The 6,075-nt window shown below is 37.8% G+C and overlaps 1 protein-coding gene and 1 long non-coding RNA gene across 2 annotated transcripts in view; one reads left to right on the top strand and one right to left on the bottom strand.

The window, feature by feature from the left end:
- The window catches only part of LOC117801496, a 30,629-nt gene extending 26,332 nt beyond the window's left edge, over nt 1-4,297 (bottom strand). The window contains exon 1 of the long non-coding RNA XR_004624075.1: nt 4,185-4,297. This is a non-coding gene — a long non-coding RNA (uncharacterized LOC117801496). The remainder of the gene's footprint in view (nt 1-4,184) is intronic.
- ANKRD55 (ankyrin repeat domain 55) overlaps nt 1-6,075 on the top strand; it is a 697,933-nt gene that overhangs the window by 145,696 nt on the left and 546,162 nt on the right. Inside the window, exon 2 of the mRNA XM_034656252.1 lies at nt 5,443-5,543. The gene's annotated coding sequence lies outside the window, so the exon portion shown is untranslated. The remainder of the gene's footprint in view (nt 1-5,442; nt 5,544-6,075) is intronic.

The following is a 6,075-nucleotide window of genomic DNA, read 5'->3' as shown; positions in this document are numbered from 1 at the left end:
GGGGGGGGGTAAACAGAAGGGGGAATGAACCATGAGAGACTATGGACTCTGGGAAACAAACTGAGGGCTTCACAGGGGAGGGGGGGTGGGGGATTGGGATAGGCCAGTGATGGGTATTAAGGAGGGCACATATTGCATGGTGCACAGGTGTTATATGCAAGTAATGAATCTTGGAGCATTGCATCAAGAACTGGGGATGTACTGTATGGTGACTAATATAACAAAATAAATATTATTAAAAAAAAAACCAAAAAAAAACCCCCAAAACCAAACAGCACCACTGTTCATCTCCCGAACTTTTTCATCTTTCCAAAATGAAATTGTCTATCCATTAAATAATAACTCCTAATTCCCCCTTTCCCCAGGCCTTGTTAACCACTATTCTGCTTTCTTTATGATTTGGCTCTTCTAGGTATCTTATATAACTGGAATAATACAATATTTGTTGTTTTGTGTCTGGCTTCACTTAGCATAATGTTTTCGAGAGTTATCCATATTGTAGCATGCATTAGAATTTCATTCGTTTTTAAGGCTGAATATATTCCGTTGCATTACATTTTGTTTATCCATTCATCTGTCAACAGACACTGGGTTGTTTTGGTCTTTTAGCTATTGTGAATAATGCTGCTATGAATGTTGGTCTACAGATATCTGTTTAAATCCCTCCTTTAACTTTTTTCGAGTATATACATAGAAGTGGAATTGCTGGATCATACAGTAACTTCCTGTTTAATTTTTTCAGGAACCACCATATTGTCTTCCACAGTGGCTGTACCATTTAATATTCCCAGCAGCATTGCCCAAGGGTTTCAGTTTCTCCACATACTTACCAACACATAATTTTGTTCGTTTCTTTTAATAATCATCCCAGTGGATGTGAGTGGTATCTCATTGTGGTTTTGATTTCCATTTCTTTAATGATTATTGATGTTGAACATTTTTTCATGTGATTGTTGCTCATTTGTATATCTTTTTTTGAAAATTACATGTTCAAGTCCTTTGCCCATTTTTAAATTGGGTTGGTTTTTTGTTGAGTGGTAGGAGTTCTTTATATGTTTTTGATATTGATCCCTTATCAGATATATGATTTGCAAATATTTTCTCCCATTCTGTGGGTTACCTTTTCACTCTGTCAGCAGTGTTGTTTGATACATAAAATTTTCAATTTTAAAGTCTCATTTATTTTTTCTTCTGTTGCCCATGTGATGGAAGTGACATTCAAGAAATCATTACCAAATCCAATGCTGTGAAGCTTTCACCTTCTATTTTCTTCTGAGAGTTTTATGGTTTTAGTTTTTATGTTTATGTCTTTGATCCATTTTGAACTAATTTTAATATATGGTATAAGGTATGAGTCCATTATCATTCTTTTGTATGTGAATATCCAGTTTTCCCAGCAGCATTTGCTCAAGACTGTCTTTTCCCCTTTTGGATGGTTCTGGCACCCTTGTTAAAAATCATTTGCCCATATATGCAGAGGTTTGTTTCTGGGCTCCCTCTTCTACTCTACTGGTCTATATACCTGTTTTTATGTGAAGACCATACTATTTTGATGACTGTAAAAAAATGTAAATCTGTCTAAAGGCTTGAAAGAATTACAGGTAGAGCAAAGCTCTCTTCTCCATCTCTTCTCTTTTCATCTGGAGAGGCAACCATTTGTGAAGTCGGTATGTGTAATTTCCATGAATGTTTTCATACATTCTATCTTTGTATATACCCATTTATAACTTCTTTTGTATGTTAAGTTTTTGCTTAAATACTAGGGCTATGGTTAGAATATATGTGTCCTTTTCCACCATTCATATTTTGAAATTCTAACCCCGTAGGTTGATAGAATTAGGAAGTGGGGCTTTTAGGAGGTAATTATAGGTCACGAGGCTATCATGAATGAGATTAAAAGAGATTCTAGAGAGTCTTGTCCCTTCTACCCTGTGAGAATACAGCAAGAAGTTTGCAGTCTGTACCAGAAAGAATGCCTTCGCCAGAACTGACCATTCTGGCACCCTGGTGTTGGACTTTCCAGCTTCCAAAACTATGAGAGATTTTTCTTGTTTATAAATTATGCAGTCTATTGTAGCAGTCCAAATGGACTTAGATAACTAGCATACTAAAGGTAAACTTTTCCAGTTTGCTTTTCAACTTCAGCAATATATTTTGAGATTTATCCATCCTGATGTGTACATACAATTCATTCATTTTACTTGTTGTGTATCATTCTGCTTTATCTACATTAACTATAAATATCTTAATCTATTTCTCCAATGAAGTTAAGTTGTTTCTTAACTTTTGAAAAATGTCAAATAGCATTGTCACAAACATTTTTGTACCTCTCCCATGTGCAAGAATTTTCCTTGGGTAGAAAACTAGAAGTAGAATTTCTGGTGTTAGAGAGTTGGTTGGGAAATGATAACTTTTAACAATGTAACCTAAACTTTTAGGACTTAGGTGGATATAAGCAGTAAGGGACTATGTTTTTGACATATCACTGGTTAATTGGTTAGATTACATATGTCATTTCCAATAGACTTATTCTAAGAGATGCTGAATTTATTGTAAAAATGTGATGGTGGTTGAGTTTGACCATCTTGGTGTCATCACTTGGTTACATGGTTCAATCTTTTAGGAAGCAATTCTAGTGAATCACTGCCAGCCTTGACCTTAAAACCTCCCAAATTATTTTGTCACTTGTTAGACAACTTAAGACTCTGATACTCGGAAGCTATCAAATTGGTTTCAGACACATGCAATTTTAAGTACAAATGTATCCTTAATTTTTAAATATAGTTCTTTGTTTCTTTAAAAACAGTTTTGCATTTTTAATCAGGAAACTGCATTTGAGTTGAAAGACATAGGGTGTTAAAGAAGCAGATAACTCAGAGGCTGTTATTAACTGAAATCAGTTAACATTCTGACTTCTCCAAAAATGTTTTTGATAGAGAGCATGCACGAAGAAGAAATCTTTAGAAAGTGAAATAGATATTCAAAAGCTAAGTTGTTGAGATTGCTAGCATAAATCACTGCTGATCCCGTCACCACTCAGGCTAATTGTCATCCTAGAAACAGGTAGACCTCTCATCCTAGAAGCAGGTAGACCTGCAGCAAGCTATCAGGAGATGTCTCAGTTTGAACCGGAGAACCACTTTACTAGTAGGGTCATTGCTTTGAGCCAGAAGGCCTGGGATTGAGTCTTGGTTCTGCCGCTTACTATTTGGTTGGTCTCAGCTTGTCTGAATTCTCAATTTTCTCATCTACAAAAGGTGATGATGAACCCATACTATGGACCTTTTTTTTTTTTTTAAAGATTTTATTTAATCATTTTAGAGACAGAGAGCGAGCATATGAGAGTGCAAGGGGTGGGGGAGAGGAGAGGAGGAGGGGAGCAGAGGGAGAGGGATATGCAGACTCCTTGCTTAACCACCTGAGCCACCTAGGCACCCCACTTCTAAGACTTCTTTGAGGATTCAATGAGATGGTGCATGTTATAGTTGTTGAGGAACTGTAAAACCTGTAAATTGTTATAAACATTAATGGTTTCCCTCATAAGTCATTGAATGCCCAGGTCCTGAGCAACAGCAAGAGTGGTACATTTGATATTATATACTGATTGTATTTTAATAATAGGTAAGTAATATCATATTTACTGTTTCTTCTTTGATTCTCTGTTTTCTGTGAGATTATGATTTTTGCACATTTCAGTTTTGCTGACTATGATGCAACTCATGGACCTAACTCAAGCAGATGGATAAAGATTATAGTACAGATTGAGGCCATGACTTTTGAAAAAGCAATCTGTCTGAGTGGTGGGGGTTATTATGTTTTTTCTTTTGGCTGAAGTCTAACCAGTTGTTTCAGTAAGACATTCAAGAACTTTGAGATGAAGGCAGTTAAGCATCCCCAACGTCCAACCTATGAACTGTGCTCATATTATAACTAATTCTAGCAATTTGTGTGTAGGCACGAATTGCTAGAATTTTTCTATTTGCCTAGATCCTGACAAATAAATATAAATTGTATTAATCCTGGAAGATACTCATTAGATGTGATGAACATAAAGCTCTCTTAAAGTGAACAATACATGCGTTGTATGAAACATAACAAAAGATAAAACATTCTATTTGGATGTTTCCATATAGATAGTTTGCAGAAATCAATTTTGCCAACCATCCTCCCCCAACCCTACTCACCAGCAAAATTCTTTGATTCAAAACAGGATTTCCTGTATGCTACCAGAAGCATCCGTGACTTTTTTTTTTGTCAGTTTGTCTAAAGTTCCCCATTTGTGCCTTTCAGTCTCCTGCCCACATTTTCCCCGAACCCCAGATGTGGTAAGTTGTAGGCTGTGCCTTGCAGAAAGGCACCTTGCCAAAGGGAAGAGTGAGGGCTGAAATCACAACAGTTTGTGTGTGCTCAGAAGGGGTGCCTTTTCCTAATTTGCATAAGATGCTGCAGGGCTAGTGGAGGTGCTGTCATCTTCCTCAGTGTCTTACTTCTCTCTGTTCTCCTTCATACCCTATTTTCCATTCCTGGGCCTTTAAACTGCTTATCACCACGCATTGGCCAGATCTCCTAGTAACCCTCTCAGCCTCTGTGCCTCTCCAGCTGTCCCACAGGCCATTTTAAAGCGCCCTCACTGTCTTGTTTCCAAAAAAACCTCTTCTAACTCAAATACCTTTTATAAGAGAGATTCAAGTGTACATTTTTACAGTGTCATACGAAGCACATGAGATCAAACAAACTTCACTGGTTTGGTGCATTGATTTTTGTGTCTATAAAAAGAATTAAAAGAATGAAAGCTAGGTTGAGTTGAAATGTAAAATCATAAAAAGCAAAACAGGAAATAAATGTTTGCTTGGCCAACCATTTCCTACTGAGGCTCTCTGTGTAATGTGGTCTATGAAAAGTTCACTGTTCAGCCTTAAACAGATTGAAATGATCCGTGGGGGGAAATCACACCAAACCCAAGGGCTGTGTGGAAGTGATGTGCAGCGCCAGATCCCTGAGCTGCTGTAGAAAGGCGGGTTGTGAAGGCCTATGTGTCTGTGTTAAAGGGAAGTCTTTGAAAGCTATCTTTCTAACAGGATAAATGTGAAAGCCACGGGGCGGGGGGTGGGGAAAGCAGCACAGAACAGCCACTTGAGCATTGCTTCCTGCCCATGGAGCTCTAGCTCTTTGCTGACAGTTATTCTTAGGCCTTCTTTGGCTTCAAAGGTTTCTCCTCTTTTCTATTTTTGGTAGCAGAATATGGATTTAGATCTGCATAGTCCCTCTCAACTGCTAATCCATGCCCTGAAGAGAGTAGGGCTGCTGTTTTCTGTTAGCTATCAGTTCTCTTTTCAGCACCTCCAAATGATTTTTAATATTAGGGACACAGATTTATGGGAAGGAGTCATTGAGTTTTCAAATTGATTTGTAGTCTTCTAATTTGCACATTCCTTTCTCCAGCAGGGGCATCTCAGAGATCATCTCAAGTAATGGGGCCTGACTTCTGTGATGAGTGAAAGAATCCAGGTTGGTAAAACAGATGGCCATCAAATGACCAAAAAGTAAGCAAAGATGATTTGCATTGGAGTAACATGTAACAGATTAAGCACAATTCCCTTTTGGAAAGAAATAATTGATGCATATGTAATCTAAGATTAGCTTAATCTATATAAACTGCCACAAAAAGCTACAAACTGTCCCATACTGGAATGCTGAAGACCCTGGCCTCTGCGAAGGAAAACCAATGGTCAGAGCAAGCATTTTTAATTTTACAGGTGTTTAATTTCATGCCCTCTAATTCTTTTTCTTGAGTCCCTTCTGTTTTGCCTGGTCTCATGACTGCCTAACTTTGCTGGCCCACTAATAATAATTACCTTGCAAAAGTTGTTTTTTTGTATCCAGATATGTCAACATTTTAAAAAAAGAAATACTAAGTGCTTAAGTCCGCCCATAAAAATATGGGGCTACCCTCTTGTCTGAATGCAGAACTGGGGATTAGAAATGCCACCCCCTCAGATCAGCTGCCTCTGCCATGTGCTCTTAATTAGGGTCTCCCTCCATGGCTTAAAAAAAGTGACAGTCTAATGCTTGAGA

Source organism: Ailuropoda melanoleuca, chromosome 3, assembly GCF_002007445.2.
Source record: "Ailuropoda melanoleuca isolate Jingjing chromosome 3, ASM200744v2, whole genome shotgun sequence".
NCBI lineage: Eukaryota > Metazoa > Chordata > Mammalia > Carnivora > Ursidae > Ailuropoda > Ailuropoda melanoleuca.
This window is presented reverse-complemented; position numbering and strand designations above follow the sequence as displayed.